This window comes from Convolutriloba macropyga, chromosome 3 (genome assembly GCF_964194025.1).
Source record: "Convolutriloba macropyga chromosome 3, txConMacr16.3, whole genome shotgun sequence".
NCBI lineage: Eukaryota > Metazoa > Xenacoelomorpha > Acoela > Convolutidae > Convolutriloba > Convolutriloba macropyga.
Genome location: NC_134470.1, coordinates 16,560,365 through 16,577,253, shown reverse-complemented (window position 1 = coordinate 16,577,253; position 16,889 = coordinate 16,560,365).

The window sequence follows — 16,889 nt, the reverse complement described above, 5'->3', positions numbered from 1 at the left end:
TGAGTTTTAATGTTATATTTTACGTCAATTAATTTCAAATTCAAATATGGTCCATCTTGATTGCTATATTTTATTGAAAACCAACATGTAAGACCCAAATTGTCTTATTTGAAATTTTGGGGAGTACTCACTTAAAAGATAGAAGGTGGCAATTTTTGGTCAAAAACCGACACCAGTTCAAAATTCCTCTTTCGGATTGTAATGTTAAGATGTCAAACTCGAGTTAAAAAATTAATCTTGAAACATAAAAAAAGGAATTCTCTTTGTAAAATGTACAACGCTCAATTTTTTTGGTGGTGGTTTTCTTTTTACTTATAATCTCTGTTGCCACTATAACACCAACAGTGTGCAATATTTTGTATCTTGAGACAATTGAGCATGGTACTCGTATAAAATACAACTTTAGAAATCAAATTAATAAGTAGAGTAACATAGAAGAAATATTTGCTTAAATAAATAAAGGTTCAATAGAGTGAGTAGCTGTGATGCTGGGTTTGATGTTCAATGAAATTATTTAATCTTCACTTTTGACTGTAGCGAATATCTGTTCTATCATCGAGGAAATTGCTCCAATGCAGGTCATATAAACATTCGTAGTTAATCTATAGGGATCCTAATCGTATAGATTTTCTCAAAATGGGGCTCAAAAAACTTCTTTTTAAATGGGTTACCGCATTTTTGCACTCTGTATTGCTTTCAATTTTGTTTTATTTTTTTATTAAACTAAACACAGGTTCTGCTGCTTTTTCAGAAACCCGGAAAAAAAATTCAACAATAGCCCACAAGGTCTAGAAAGCTCTACCGTCTTTCATGGGGATTGTTTTTTCTTTCTACTGCTCTTACTTTTCCTTAGTGACTTTGACACCACTCTCGAGTATAATGGTGCCCCAAGAATCTGATGCTCTTTCGGAAAAAAATGCAATTTGATCTTCAAAACTTTAGTCCATTAACCGGTAAACTTTGGAAAACCAGTTCTAACCGTATCAGATGTTCGTCGAAACCTATTCCTAAAACTATAACGTCATCAAGATATAGTAGAGCATTTTCGTAAGAGAAGTCAGAAAGATAATTCCATTGAGTTTCGAAAAAAAAACACTGCGTAGCCTCAAACAACCAAGGGAAATTTACTCCACTTATACAGGCCCAGAAGCGTTAAAAACGCTGCTTAACTTTAACTCTTTTTCTCGAGCGCCATCTGAAAGTATACCGACAAAAAACCCATGTTCGAGAAGTACATTTGTTCCTCCAATGGATCAACAACTTCATTAATTTGTGTTGAAGGCCAGCATGTTTAATGTAATAGATACCAACCATGCGATAGGTTCAATGTTTTTTGGTACCAGCAATGAAGGTGCTGCCCAATTGGAGTGGGTTGGATTGACTTAGCCATCTCGTTTCAACTCTTCAACATTTTTTTCCCGTCTTTTCTTTTCTCAAAGCCCATGCTGCCGTATTTTTTTTTCTAATCCATTTCTAATATTTTTATGATAAATTTGACGGCAACATGCCATATTGCTTAAATTTCGCAAAAACATTAAGTCATATTTTGTGCAAAGTTACCTCACTTTTTTCATTTCCTCACAAGACAAACACATTAAACTTCTCAAAATAAAACTAATCACTTGACTTTGTATTTTTGTCAGTGTTTTTTTTGCAATAATCTTGAAATTTTTTATTTTTTTCCGAAATGCGATTTCCGCATTTTTGTAAACCTTCCTATGCTCTAAAGTAAGCATAAAACCTTCCTATCCCAGTTGCTGGTAGAGTATGTAGCTCAAGAGATTCACACGACTTCTAGTATCAATTACGACCATTTTATCAGTTTGTCTTTTATCCTTATTTTTGCGAATAATGCCTCCACTGGGCTGTTTCCTCTACGCAAATGTTTTACGCTGCGCGCTGAATATGAAGACCTGCCATTTTGAGCTAGTTCTTGTTTAAATACGGAAGATTCCATTTGAAATGATTTGGACACCCACATTCAAAACAATTCTTGCATTCCCTAGATGCATCATTTTGTTGACCGCAACGACGACACTTTTTTTCTAATCCACCGCTGTTTTTGACTGCTCGGCGCGACTATCGCACGACAGATCTCGGCTTCTGTTCCCGCCTCCTGGTGTTTTCACTCGTGCTCTATTGTCACGATTGGCTCATTTTTTATTGGCGCTGCTTCTGGTATAGCTTTTATAATTTCTTTCTCTATCTCCGGTTTCTCTTCAACTCCACTCAATTCCGCACAGAAACTCTTCGGCCTTTGCTCCTTGCGATGAAAAATTTGATTATCTTGCCTGTTAGATTGATTTATCTGCAATGTTAGCACTAAACCATCAATCGAATTAACTAGTTGAGAGTTTTCATTCGACTGGATGGCAAAAAACTGCGGCTCAATTTCCCTCTTCTCAATCCTCGTAACTGCTTCAATATGTAATGTTCTTTCTGAAGCTGTATATAAAGTCATAGCCACTTGGCCAAAAATCGTTTCGTTTTCAAGTTGAATTGGACGTAATTATTTTCCCTGCCTACGAAAAAATCCCTGAAAATTAGATGTTCTCTTATCTCTGTGGAGTCTTGGGGGTTTCTGTTTCTAGGCTAAAGTTTGCAAATCACCCACAAAATTTGCTTATTTTCAACCCGGCTGCTGGACTCTCTTAGCTAGCCTCCCACAGAAAATGAAAGGTGTCTCATTAAAGGTTGTCTGCATGCTTTTTCATCATTGCTCTTCCTAGTGTCCTCTGAAAGTGTACGGTAGAAATCAAAAGCCAAATTTTGTAGCCGTAAAGCAAAATAATGCGTGTGTTCATCAATATTTATCTCGGCGCCGTTTACTCCCTAATTTTTTGCCACTTTTGAATTTGCGACAAGAGCTCAAAATGTGTAACGTAACTTTCAAAAAACAACGTAACTTTCAGAAAACAACAAAAACGAGTTGCGAATCATTCGCGTTTTGCTTAAAGTTAATGTTATTCAAACTGTTTCAATAAATCTGTTTGAAAACCGAACTAATTTTTTTGACTCTAACTCAACAGATCTTAATTTTTCTTGACCCTGTATTTATTTAATTTTTTGTTAAACAAATTCAAATAAAATTGAGTTTTAATGTTAAATTTTAACATAAAATAAATAACTTAACTAACATAGCTAACTATTTTAAATTAACGAAATAATTTCAAATTCAAATAAGGTTGATCTTGATAGCTTTTTTTTTTATCGAAAACCAACATGTACGACCCAAATTATCTTATTTGAAATTTTAGGGAGTAGTCACTTAGAAGCTCGAGGGTGGCAGTTTTTTTGGTCAAAATTCGACACCAGTTCAAAATTCCCCTTTCGGGTTGTAATGTTAAGGAGTCAAACTCCAGTTAAAAATTAAATTTTAAACAAAAAATTGAATTCTTTTTGAAAATTGTACAACGCTCAATATTATTTAGTGGTGGTATTCTATTTACTTTTAATCTTTGTCGCCACTATAGCAGCCACCCGTGCGTAATATTTTATATCTTTAGTCAATTGAGAGTGATAAAATACAAAGTTAGAATTCAAATTAATAAGTAGAATAATGTAGAAGAGATATTTGATTAAATAAGCGAAAGTTCAATAGACTGAGTACCTCTGATGGTGGGTTTGATGTTCAATGAAAGTGTTTAATCCTCACTTTCGTCGGTCCCCAATATCTGTTCTATCATCGTGGGAATTGCTCCAATGCTTGTCATATAAACATCCGTAGTTAATGTATACGGATCCCAATTGTTCAGATATTTTCCAAATTGGGCTTCCAAAAACTTCTTTTTTTACTGGGTTACCGCACTTTTGCACTCTATACTCCCTTCAATTTTATTTGATATTTTAATTAACCTATAAAGAGTTTCTGCTGTTTTTCCGAAACCCGGAAAAAATTTTCATTAATAGCCCACAAGGTCTAGAAAGGCCCTGACATCTTTCATGGGGATGTCTTTTTCTTTCTACCTATACGCTTTTACTTTTCCCTTGTCGACTTTGACACCACTCTTGAGTATAAAGATTCCCCAAGAATTGATGCGCTTTTGGTAAAAATTGCAATTTGATCTTTTAATCTTAGTCCGTTCTCCGCTAAACTTTGGAAAACAAGTTCTAACCGTATCAGATGTTCGTCGAAACCTATTCCTAAAACTATAAGGTCATCAAGATAAAGTAGAGCATTTTCGTAAGAGAGGTCAGAAAGATAAATCCATTGAGTTTTGAAAAAAAAACACTGCGTAGCCTCAAACCACTAAGAGAAATTTACTCCACTTATACAAGCCCAGAAGCATTAAAAAGGCTGCATAACTTTAACTCTTTTGCTCGAGAACCATCTGAAAGTAAACCGACAAAAAATCCATGTTCGAGAAGTACATTTGTTCCTCCAATGGATCAACAACTTCATTAATTTTTGTTTTAGGCAAGCATGTTTAATGTAATAGATGCCAACCATGCGATTGGTTCAATCTTTATTGCTACCAGTTTTGATGGTGCTGCCGCATTGGAGTGTGTTAGTTCGGCTAAATTATCTCAATCTGATTATATAGGTGTGACACTCACAGAGTTTCTGCTGTTTTTGCAAAACCCGGAAAAAATTTTCATTAAAAGCCCACAAGGTCTAGAAAGCCCTGACATCTTTCATGGGGATGGTTTTTTCTTTCTACCACCCATACTCTTCTTTCGTCGACTTTGACACCACTCTCGAGTATAATGGTGCCCCAAGAAGCTGATGAACTTTTGGAAAAAAATGCCATTTGATCTTTAAATATTTTGTCCACTCTCGGGTAAACTTTGGAAAACCAATTTTAACGGTTCCAGATGTTTGTCGAAATTTCTTCCTAAAACTATAACGTCATCAAAATATACTAGAGCAATTTCGTAAGTTAGGCCAGAAAAATTAATTCCATTGAGTTTTGAAAAAAACACTGCATAGCTGCGAACCACTAAGGGAATTTTACTCCACTTATACAGGCCCAGAAGCGTTAAAAAGGTTGTTAATCTTTAATTCTCTTTCTAGAGCGCCATCTGAAAGTATACCGATAAAAAATCTATGTTTGAGAAGTGCATTTGTTCCTCCAATGGATCAAAAACATTAATTTGGGTTTAAGGCCAGCATGTTTAGTGTAATAGATACCAACCAAGCGATAGGTTAAATCTTTTTTGGCACCAGTACTGATAGTGCTGCTCCATTGGATTTTTTCGGTTTAACTAAATTATCTCATTCCAATTATATACGTTTGACACTCGTAGTTGACAATTGCGTCTCAATTGATTTTGGCAATGATCTTTTTTGAATTCATCACTTAGACCTCTATCTGTCAAAATCGGACAATTGCCCTCTTTAGCGCATGTCAGCTCTTCTACCACTCTGCCGCTATGCCTTGATTTGCATTTGGCTGCCTTCTTTATCTTATGCTGCTGTATTCATGTCTGAATGGCACAGCCTCTATTTGTATATTTTTAATGATAAATTTGGTCGCAAAGTTTCATATCCTTTGAACTTCGCGAAAAACATTATATCATGTTTTTTGCGAAGTGACCTAATTTTTGTCCTTTCCTCACACAATATACTCATTGAGTTATCGCGTTCCAAGTCCTCAACTTTTCTCATGTCTCTTCTTTTCTCAGAGCCCATGCTGCCGTTTTCATGTCTGAATGACACAGCCTCTATTTGTATATTTTTAATGATAAATTTGGTCGCAAAGTCCCATATCCTTTGAACTTTGCGAAAAACCTTATATCATGTTTTTTGCAAAGTGACCTAATTTTTGTCCTTTCCTCTCAAGATAAACTCAATGAGTTATCGCGTTCCATGTTTTGAACTTTTTTCATGTCTCTTCTTTTCTCAAAACTCATGCTGCCAGCTCATGTCTGAATAGGACAGCAACTTTTTTAATATACTTTTGGTCGCTAAATCTCAAATCGTTTGATTTTCGCGAAAGTGTTATCTCATATTTTGTGCAAAATTACCTCAGTTTTGCCATTTCCTCACAAGTCATAATCATTGAATCAAGGTTCACAAATTTCTCAAAATCAAATTAATCTCAAGATTTTGTATTATTGTATGGGTTCTATTGCTGTATTTTTGAAATTTTTTCGATTCTCGCATTTTTGTAAACTTTCCTAATTTCAAAAATAGAGTTCGGTACACGAAACCATACGACATCCACAGCGCCATTTCCTCTACGCGGCTTGCTGAAAATGAAGCCTTGTCATCTTCGGCTAGTTCTCGTTTAAATACGGACCATTTCATTTGAAATGATTTGGACTCCCACATTGAAAAAAATTCTTGCATTCCTTGGATGCATGACTTTGCTGACCGCAGCGGCGACAATTTTTTTCTATTTTATTGCTGTGTTTGACTGCTCAGCAAGAATCTCGTGCGAACGATCTCAACTTCTGTTCTCACCTCCTAATGTTTGCGGTGGTGCTCTACTGTCATAATTAGTTCGTCTATTATCGCCGCGGCTTCTGGTGTAGCTATTATAATTTCTTTTTCTTTCTCCGGTTTTTCGTCAACTTCACTCACTTCCGCGGAGAAACTTTTCGGTTTTTGCTCCTTGCGATGAGAACTGTCGATTATCTTACCTTTTAACTCCTCTTTCAGGTCGTGATGTTAAGACGTCAACCTCGATATAAAAATCGCTTTTCAAACAAAATATAGAATTCTCCTGGAAATCTGTACAACGATCAATATTATTGGGTGGTGGTTTTTCATATACTTTTAATCTCTCTCTCTCTCTCTCTCTCTCTCCGCTATAGCAGCCGCCCGTGCAAAAAATTAATATCTTCTGTTAATTGAGCCTGGTATTTGTTTAAAATACAAAGATAGTAGTCAAATCATTCAGTAGATTAATTTATCCTCACTTTGGTCAGTACCCCATATCTGTTCTATCATTTTTTCCTCTTGACACCTGTTCAACTTCTCTCAGCCGTTAGTAAGGTAATCAACTAAATTGTAAGCAAAATTTTTGACCATTAAACCCAGTACATCTTTTGTTATTTATCTGTGACACCCACAGTTGAAGTTTGTATTTCAAGTGATTTTAGCAAAGTGATTTTTTCTTTTTTGAAGTCATCACTTAGACCTCTATCTGTTAGAATTGGACAATTGCATTCCTTAGCGCATACCACCTCAGCGCATTCTTTATTGGACAGTAAAACAATCGCACTCATACAGCGGTGATTTATATAAGATCAAGAACAAAATCAGTTCGGATTTAGAAAAAAATCAGGTCTAAATTCAGCAAAAAATTATAGATCTACATTTATAAACATCACAACTCAACAATAAATTATGGAAGATGAAGGCTAAATTCAACGCAAAGTTCTAGATCTCGCTTTTGATAAATGTTATTGGTCTTCAAACACTTTTAAAGGTTCAACTATGATTTCAATTTGTTGTGTTTTCTAACTTCTTCATCAACAATTCTGCATGTAATGAAATTTTCGCAGGAACCACTTATCTCGTGATACTCTGTACCAATTAAAAATCACTTTTTCTTAATTCATTGGAACTAGGACAACTGTTATGTTTTCTCAACTTTTCCACAAAAGGGTTCGTTTTTTCTTGAGATTAAAATAAAGTCAAAATTGTATAAGAACTCCATGCCTAATAAACAAGGCGTCATCTCAGTTTTGGTCACTAGAAACTCAACTGTTATTTGAAACTCAATGTGTTAATGAAAAATTTTTAAGTTAGTCTTGAATAGCTGCTGAACCCTTTACAGGCATTTTCCTATTGTTGGCAGCTTTAAAGTGTTTATTGCACGCTCTGATCTTGCTCTATTCTCCCAGTTACCAGTAGAGTGTGTCGCTAAAAGATTAACACTACTTCTACCATCAATTAAGGCCATTATCTGTTGGTCTTTTATCATTATTTAAGCAAATAATGCCTCAATTTGGCTATTTCCTCTACGCAAATGTTTTACGTAGCCCGCTGAAAATGAAGACCGGTCATATTCAAATAGCTTTTGTTCAAATACAAACATTTTCGTTGCAATGATTTGGACTCCCACAATCAAAGCATTTCTGGCTTTCCCTAGATGCATGATTTTTCCCTAGATGCTTTCCCTAGATGCTGGCTACAACGGCGACATTTTTTCTCAGAACTCATTGCTATTTTTGACTGCTCGACACAACTCTAGTGCGATCGATCTTGGCTTCTGTTCTCGCCTCCTGATTTTGACGATCGCGCTCTACTGTCGTAATTGGTTCGTCTAATATTGGTGCTGCTTCTGGTATAGATATTTTAATTTCTATTTCTATCTCCGGTTTCTCTTCAACTTCACTCATTTCCGCACAGAACTCTTCTGTCCTCGCTCCTTGCAATAAAAATTTTTGATTATCTTGCCTGTTAGAAGAATTTGTCTTTAATGTGCGCACTAAATCATCAACCGAATGAACTAGTTGAGATTTTTAATTCCATTGGATGGCAGAAATCCGCTGCTCAATGTCATTATCCTCAATTCTTTTTACTGCTTCAAAGTGTAGTGTTCATTATAAAGCTTCATTTAAAGTCATATCTGCGTCACCCAAGTTATATCTCAGGTTGAGTCGTGCCTGACTATTTTCTATGCCTTTGAGGAATCCCCTCAAAATGAGATGTTCTTTTTATCTCTGTAGAGTCTTGAGGATACGCTTTCAAGGCTAAAGTTTGCAAGTCACACAGAAAATGTGTTAGTTTTTAACCCGGCTGCTGGACTCTCCTAGCTAACCTCCCACGGAAAACTATAGGTGTCTCATTAAAAATTTGTGTCCATGCTTTTAGTGTCTCATCATTGATCTTCCGAAAGTCCTCCGAAAGTCTAATGTCCTCCGAAAGTGTACGGTAGATATCAATGGCCAAATTTTGCAGTCGTAACGCAATATAATGCGGCCGTTCATCAATTTTGGTCTTGTCGCCGTTCACTGCTGATTTTCTTTGCCAATTTTAACAAGACCTCAAATCATAGGACATAACTTTCAAAATCATTTGATCCCGTAAAAGGCTCCGGTAACATTTTTTTGTGGAGTGCTGCATCACCCCTGTTTTGTTTAAAATTTAAAAGTCGTTGTTATTCAAACTATTTCAAAAATTCTGTTTGAAACCCGGATTAATTCTGTTGACTCTAACTCACTAGATTTTAAGTTTTGTCGACACTGTATTTCTTTCATGAAGAAGTTCAAAAAAATCGAGGTTGAATGGTAACTTTGAACGCTATTTAAGTATCAAAAAACACATGTAGGACTCAATTGATACAATTCGAACTTCTGGGAGAATTCACTTGAAACTTCGAAAAATGCAGTTTTTCTTGTCAATTTGATACACAATTTCGGATTGTGATGTTATTAACATGTTAACATCGAATTAAAAATCGTTTTTCAAACAAAAAAAAGATTTGTTTTTGAAATCTGTACGACGCTCAATATTTTTGGGTAGTGGTTTTCTTGTACTTTTAATCTCTGTCGCCCGTGCACACTATTTTATATTTTTAGATAATTGAGCGTGGCACTTGTTTGAAATACAAAGAGAGCAGTCAAATTATCAAGTAGATTAATGTAGAAGAGAAATTTATTTAAATAAATAAGATCCAAAAAAGGGTTTTGCTCTAATGGTAGGTTTGGTGTTCAATGAACGAATTTCATCCTCACTTTGGTCAGTAACCAATATCTTTTTCTTTTCTATCATCCTAGTAAATTAACCATGTCCACAAAGATATTTCAGTTTCTTTGATATTGCTGAAGCCAGAGCTTTGTATAATCAAATGTTTATCATATTTCCTTTACACCTGTTAACCCAGGTTTTGGTCCAGACCCAAATTGAGCTATGATCAGACCCAATCGAGCGCACACCCTTGTGTTCCCAGACCAAAATTACAGGGTCTGGAAAGCGGTTCGAGCGCACAATAGTCTGGACCATGGTCTGATTTCGGTCTGATCAGAGGTCAATTCGGTCTGGACGGTCTGATCATAGTCTTTATAGTCTGGACCATGGTCTGGGTTCGGTCTGATCAGAGGTCAATTCGGTCTGGAAGGTCTGATCACAGTCTTCATAGTCTGGACCATGGTTTGGGTTCGTTCTGATCAGAGGTCAATTGTGTCTGGAAGGTCTGTTTTCGAGTGCATTATTTTTTCAATGTATTTTTTTAGGGATGTTCGGTCTGCCAAGAGGCAACAAAAAAGCAGCGTTCCGATCAGAGACTCATCTAAAGTCCAATGAATCTGATCAGAAACAAGGAGTCCAGCTGATAGCGAAAGCCGGTCCCCTCAAGAGGAAATTTTGATTAACTGAAGACCACCGCGGTTTATGTGGAAAGCTGTCTAAGTTCATCCACTGAGTCAGAAATATGAACTAAGGGGTATGGTAAATAATTTTGTTTCTCAACAGTTAGGTTTCGTTTTCATTAGCAATATTTTCAGAACTGGTTTTTCCTTAGATGATTTTAATACGGCAAACACCAGTTTTTATGAAATGAATATATTATAGCAAAATTAAGAGATTTGTTCATAATTAAAATCTTTCTCTGATCAAACTAATTTGAGCGCACTTGAGTCTGATCATAGTCTGATTAAGGTCTGGTCAATGGTCTGAAATTGAGTCTGGACCATGGTCTGAAGATGGTCTGATCATAGTCTGTGCAATGGTCTGAAATTGAGTCTGGACCATGGTCTGAAGATGGTCTGATCATATAGTCTGTTTATAGTCTGAACAATGGTCTGAAATTGAGTCTGGACCATGGTCTGAAGATGGTCTGATCATAGTCTGTGCAATGGTCTGAAATTGAGTCTGGACCATGGTCTGAAGATGGTCTGATCATATAGTCTGTTTATAGTCTGAACAATGGTCTGAATTTGGGTCTGATCATAAGCGCACTATAGTCTGGACAGTGGTCTGGGTTCGGTCTGATCAGAGGACATTTTGGTCTGGAAAGTCTGATCAGAGATAATTTTGGTCTGGAAGGTCTGATCAGATGTAACTTCGGTCTGGAAAGTCTGATCAGAGGTCATTTCAGTCTGCATACTCTGATCATAGCTCAATTTGGGTCTGGACCTAAACCTGGGAAATTGTGTCAGCCGTAACTCAGGTAATAAACTAAAATTTAGTCGAAAATCATGACACTGAAAATCAGTACATCTTTTGTGATGAAATGGAAAAAGTGATAAATTAATTATCACATATTTTAAACCCATAGGTTTTAGGGTTCAAGATGACTTTTTAACGAAATAGAAGATCAGTTTGGAGAATTGACAACAATATCATATCTTAATGGTGTTATTGCCAGTACTTTATTGGTACTTAGTTATCTATTTCCTACTGATTCAGTAAAAATAGCAAGTCATGCGGCTGATGCTACAAGTGGTATGTTAACTAAAACTATTATGATAGTTAACCATCGAAGTGGACCATGACAGTTAGTCATCTTAAAAGAGATATATACTAATAAGAAGGCTAATTGTTCAAACAGCGAAGATAATGTCAATTTTTTTTTATTAGACAAAAATGAAAAACTTACAAACAAAATTTTTAAAGATATATTCAACATTTCTAGTAAATAAAGAAAAAATAAAATGCGTTTTGAATGTGGTAAAAAAGTGGATATTTATAACTTTTGTGTCATTATAGTAACAATCAAGGATAATTTATCTGCGTGAGAATGCAAGCCTAATTTGCGTATCATTATATGTGTTGAAAACAGTTGCAACAAGAACAACAGTTTTCAAATTGAACCTGAATGAACAACACCTAAACCTACCATATCATTGATAATAAAACTCATAGAAACTAAAAAAACAGTATCATTAATAATAAAAGTGGTGCTAAAAACAACAAAGATATAAGCAATAACAATAACAGAATTGATGCTTCTAACAATTATTGATGCTAGAATAATATCAATACATATTGAAAAATTTCATCGTGGTGAATCACCAAAAATGTTTACTTATTGTAAACCAAAGAGTGATTATTGCTATGGGTCAAACCTTTTTCATAAATTTGCGTTACAGAGTAAATTTATTGGTATAATTAAAGATTTTTTTTAAATCTTTGAAAGATTAAGAATAAAAGGCAGAGAAGTATACAACACATAAGCACACAACACATAAGTATACAACACAACACATAAGAAAACATTCTAATTTTATACCTGACACGCATATACACCTAAAGTCATACAACACATAAGCACACAATACTGATACAAAAAATTTATAATATTTAAATATTAATTTTTTAATCAGAGTGCATTATGCCCCGTTGAAAACCATGCAACTTGTGAAAGAATATTTATATATATATATATATATATATATATATATACATATATATATATATATTTACATATATATATATATACATATATATATATATATATATATATATATATATATATATATATATATATAAAGTCTATTTATACCTTGCGAAAAACTTGAAAATTAATATGGTTATATTAACAAAATAAAGTCAATATAAAATTAATATATGGCAAAACACACCAGTAGTTAATGCTAAAGTTGAATTATTAAAAAACTAATTATTATAGAAAAGCTAGAAGATATGTTAAAATATTAGTTTGGGATCGTCATTGTGCATTGATTGCGAACCTAGAGGTGTTACTAGAAAGACCTAGCGCTACTAGTTGTAATTTATGGTGTTGTTATATAAGCACATTAAGTTATATTTCAGAGCGTTAATACAAAAAACATATAGGTGGCCACGTTTTATGATGGATAGTTCACAGATAAATAGAATTTCTCGCGTTTGAGTATTGATATCATAAGAACAACATATGGATGTCAAATAAAGACATGATATCCGTATGAACATTTTGGAAAATGAGATTACAAAAAAAATTTAGGAGATCAAAGAATAAAAGAATTTAAAATAATTTTAACAAGAAAGCTATCATTACAAAAAGATGTTGACAAAGATGTTTAAAAATGAGAATAGACATAAAACAGGACATTAGTTAACACTGGATTATTTAATGGAAAATGTACTTATATTGAATTTTTGTTTTACTGAAATCGATAGAATGGTTGTAAGAGAATTTGGCTTGAAACTATTACACAATGTTAGTCATCCATATAAAAGAATGTTGGTTAAAGACGAGTGATGTTAAATTAGTTACTTTACAAAATATACAAATTGTATATGATTTTGACAATAATAAGAGAGGTTGTATATGGTGTAATGGGAATGCTAATAATCTATGGGGGTTGGCAATGATAAAGTTTCCCTAAAAAGAGTTGGAGTACGTTAATGGTAGTTTGGACAAGATATAAAATACCATTGATGATAGTGAAGATGGTTATTGGGTTCTTGGCAAATTGATTACGGTGTCAATTTTTGTCAATTTGATACCACATCACCTATAATTAAGAAAAATAGTTTTTACTTTAATGAAGGAAAACTTTTTTTAATCTATTCCTAATCTTAATGTTTTACTAATTTTATTTTAACGTATTTTTATTTACAAGTCTATTACTTGCCTTAATACATTGCTCATATACTTCAACGAAAACCACCGGTGACTTGCTTCAAAGTTTTCAAGTTGAAGCAAACATGAAAAATTAAATCTATTTTCAAAGGTTGGAGTGAGAGACTTAGTTGGAAATGAAAACTGAAATAATGAATTCCTAGAGAATATTCTCGCAAACGAGATGAGTTTCCTCCTTTACATAATTTTTCAGTTGCATAACCTACCGAGAAAGTTTCGTTAAGGTTATGTCATGCTCGTTAACCAATCAGTGAAGCTATGGCATCACTTTGGGTGACCTCAGGGTTATCAATTAACAGATTTCTGACTAAGCCTACTAGGCATGATAGTATCTTATTTTCTGGTGCTAAGCATAGCTTAAATCACTTATTGGTTGAAGGATAACCTGCAAATATAGCTTCACAGGTATTTAGATGTGGTCATAATCTACAATGCATTTTATTGGTAAAATAAGATTCGTTGATTTGTTTCATTTTCTATGTTATGTAGAACTGCGAATTCCTAATTGGTGAAAGCAATTCTCTGTTAGGCCTTATTGATATATACTGAGAGTGCGGAGAGAGAACAAGATGCGTTTGATTCATTCATTTTTAATTTCAGAGTTTGTTTCAATTTTTTTGTACGAACAAGTTTGGTTGAAAATAATTGATTTTGTTCAGTTTCATTGTTGGCTTAGATGCAAAATATGTTGAACTGTTTATTTTAGCCAAATTTCGTGTGTGATTGACATTCATTGCATACACACATTTTGTTTTATTCAATGGAGATACAAAACCAGTAAAGGATTTTTTTAAAGTTATGGAAAAATATCGTTAAAACTGGGATTTTATGATTGATTAAAAGTGATTGATCATATTTTATTAGAGTACTAGTGGGTTATATTTGCTATGCGATTATCTTTCATTTAGAAAGTGATCACATATCACATATAAAACTACGCCTTTTCAGGAGACATTAAGAAAGATTTGTGCGTAACTACTACATATATATATGGATAACTGCTCATCCTTTTGAATAAATATGTGTAATGCGATCTTGAGGGTGAGGAGCAACCTTAAATAAGTTTAATAGGGATGCACAGAGGACTGCAAAGGACAGAAAAATTCCAGTTGATAGAGGATTTTCAACGCTGCCGGTGTGAAATCAAATAAAACAACAGCAACAGAAAATTAAAAAAAAACTTTGACTATAAATTCAAACAGATCTAATTGCAGTTTTTAATTGCAGCTTGCTCTATGTCTACCTGAGCTCAGCTGCATCTGCTATCTTTGGGTACACTATTGTGATTTTCTTAATACCGGTACCTACTGTAGCAGGGATTTCAATGTTATTTTTTAATATCCTTTTGTCACTCTTTTTTTTCTGTCCATTTTCGATAGTTCTTTTGATTTGGTGGCTCGAGCAAATAATGTGGTAGGATTCAAGCCGACGGTGTTGAGAATTTCACCGGATTCAAAAATGAGTAATCGCAGGTTTTCGTCGGTTTTACTTCGCCAAAACCAATCATAGCCCTTAGGTTTTTTGCGTTTTGATCGGTTTTCGTCGGTATTTAAACATAATTTTAGTCGGTTTCAAAACGTAAGAAGCGTCGGTTTTGTCGCTTTGCAAACGTTTCGTCGGTTGCGATGCTTTTTGTCGGTTTTTGTTAAAACGGTAATAATAGAACTGCAGCAATAAAATTAAGGTCCCTAACAATTTTTGAATATAAATTTCTCTTCTCTTAGTGCAGGTCTTTCTTAATTGCAAAACGCATTTACTTATTGTTTGTATCAGTGTTGTTGTTATTGTTCCCTGAAGGTCTAAAATATCTATAAACAATCCGGCTGTATTGAAATATAGTACTTTTGCTGAACTCTTAACAATTGATCTACTTGGACAATTTTTTTTAGTTTGATTTAATTTTTGGAATTTTCTCTCATATTTGATTGTTTTTGACAAAAAAAAGGTTGATTTGGTGAAACTTCAGTGGACATGCAAATTTTATGAAATGCTCAAACTAATACATACGTATATAAAATTTAAATTTAAAACCTCTTAGTCATTTTTTGCCTTTTCGCATTCTGTTATTGTCAACTACTGTCAACAACTTTGAGACTTTTTTCAACTTACCATCTTTAATTTCACTGTTTACCTTGAAGCAACATTTCCTTCTTTTAGGCTTGCTCCGGAAAAAAAGTAATAAATACAAGAAATATCAAATCTCCTCGCCGTTTTTTACCTTTTTTGGCATGGAGGAAATTCTGGGAAAATGTTTTACGGAATGCCCAAAGACCAAAGAAACAAGGTAGGTCAGTTGTTTCATATTGGTTTTGTGCAGGATTAAAATTTTTGCTGGTGTTTTGTGTGTAGTGTGGCGTATGATGACGGTATACCAAAAATGTTCAGAAAAAAAAGTCAAGTGAAACTTTAAGCTTTTGATATGCAGAATGTTGCACGTGAGTAAAAGCACTGGTGGCAAAATAGCCTTTTCCAATCATCCTAATTCTTTACTGAGTTCACTATATAGTAAAAAAAACAATGTCGGGTTTTGAAGTTCAAACTAATGTTTCGGTGATAATTGTCATGCAGAGCACAAGTTTAGTTTGCATAAACTTTTCATGTTTTGGTTGCTTGTCCTTTTTAAATTGGACACTGGTTCTCCTGTTTTAGAAAAAAACTGATTATCTTGTTTTTTTAACTGAAACAAATTCTTTTAATTCAGAAAATTTTTGATTAATATACTTAGTATTTGATTGTATCATTCAAAATTTTGGTACACCCAGGAAATTTTTTTTGTGCGGTTTTGAGTAGAATGGTAATAGGATTTCTTTTCAATATCTCGAAACGATTTCGCAAAGTTTGCTTCTTTTATCAAATTCTAATATTGCTCCCAATTGATAGCTTAAAAATTAGGAAAGTTTCTCACTGTTATAGCAGTGCGGTTTCTCCTCAAAGTTGTTGTATGAAAAAAAACATTTCAGTTGCTTTGTTTCGTTTTTAGCCAAGAAAAAATTTCTAACCTAATCTTCTGGAAATGGAAGAAATAGAGACGCAGGCTTACCTTTTGCAATTTTTTCAAAAACATTTAAGGAACATTGGAGCTGTAGACATGCAAGGAAACCAAAAATATTGGAAATTTTAAAGCTCACTCTGTTCTCGGGAAAAAAATGTTATAGTTATTTCGAGGATATGTTCCAATGTACCCCTTTTTGTGTCGCTTGGGATAACATATCAATTTCTTGTTTTTGTTGTTGTAACGTAAACATTTAAATGTCTATAGCCAATCTATCAGGCTATCATTATCGAAATTTAGTACTTCTACTGAACTCTTATTAATTGATCTACTTGGACAATTCTTTTTATTTTGATTTAGTTTTTGAACTTCTCTCATATTTGCTTGTTTTCGACAAAATTGATTTGATGATTGTT